The following is a 1369-nucleotide window of genomic DNA, read 5'->3' on the forward strand; positions in this document are numbered from 1 at the left end:
ATTGAACCCATGACCTCAGTGCTGTGAGGCAGTAATGCTAACCATTACACCATCCTTACCGCAGACAATAGTCCAAGACACTTTAAGCAGCTGACAGCACAGCCCCTATTGATGCTGGATGTCATATTGAAAATACTCTTTACTTGTACACGGGAGTTATTGCTGTAAGCACAGGTAGTGGTAATGGGTTCACTGGGGGACACAGTAACGTGCTATCATTCATTGCATTTCAACAACACCTTCTTTACTCTTGGTTCACTATGTAATACTTATCACATACATCCAGACTTGGCGTTGTGTCTACACAACCCCCTAAACCAGTGGATTCCAAACTTTTTTGAGTCACTGCGCCCTAGAATATCAGAATTTTTTTCACGGCACCCCTAGGTCAAATATTTCTTATTGAGAAATTTAGAAAGAAATATTACATTAAGTAGATCGCGTTTATATGTCATCCTTAGGGTCAGTTGTGTGGTGAGGGACAAGATTTGCTTCTGTTTGGCCACATATTTTATGACTGGCAGCCACCAGCACTGGGTTTTGCCTATTATATTGACCATGAATCATTTGAATTGGTCCTGGACCACCAACCCAGGGCACCCCTGCAAGTGTCCCGAGGCACCCCAGGGAGCCACGGCACACAGTTTGGGAACCTCTGCCCTAAACACAAGCAAGCATCCCACTGGCGTGTACTCCTGAATACTCATGTATGTTGCTTTAAGCCAGGGGTGGGGAACCTCAGGCCCGAGGGCCGTATAAGGCCCACAAAGCCACTTGACCCAGCCCGGCCAGGCTCACCTAACTGAGGGAGATGCCGGGCGCCCGCTGAGATTTTGTTACCAGCGGGCGCCCGGCTCCTTCTCCTCCGCAGCAGCTGGAGGCAGGAGCTCATTCCTGAGCTCCGGCTTCCTGCTCAGGCAGTGTACATGTGCGGCTGTGCAGCCCTATGGGAGAGACGTCATGACTGCTCTCCCATAGTACCGAGGATTGGGCGGCCAGGCGGAGGGCAGCAGTCCGGAAGCAGGAATGGGGCTGGTGAGTATTGTGGTTTTTTTATTTTAATGTGTTGTGTGTGTAAGCGGCGCTACTAGGGGGCATATCTAATGGGGCATAACAACTGTCTGGGAGCATATCTACTGGGGGCATAACTACTGACTTGGGGCATAACTACTGGGGGCAGGCTAATTTTTAAGTTGATAATTTTTGTATGGCCCCCGAAGGATTTTATAACTATCCAAATAGCCCTTGGTAGAAAAAAGGTTCCCCACCCCTGCTTTAAGCACTTAGTCCAGGAACCAGATTGCATCACAGTTATTTATTTAAAATACTTTAATTTACAAATAATTTATGTACATTGTGTTTATAGCTC

Source organism: Pseudophryne corroboree, chromosome 6, assembly GCF_028390025.1.
Source record: "Pseudophryne corroboree isolate aPseCor3 chromosome 6, aPseCor3.hap2, whole genome shotgun sequence".
In the NCBI taxonomy this organism is placed as follows: domain Eukaryota; kingdom Metazoa; phylum Chordata; class Amphibia; order Anura; family Myobatrachidae; genus Pseudophryne; species Pseudophryne corroboree.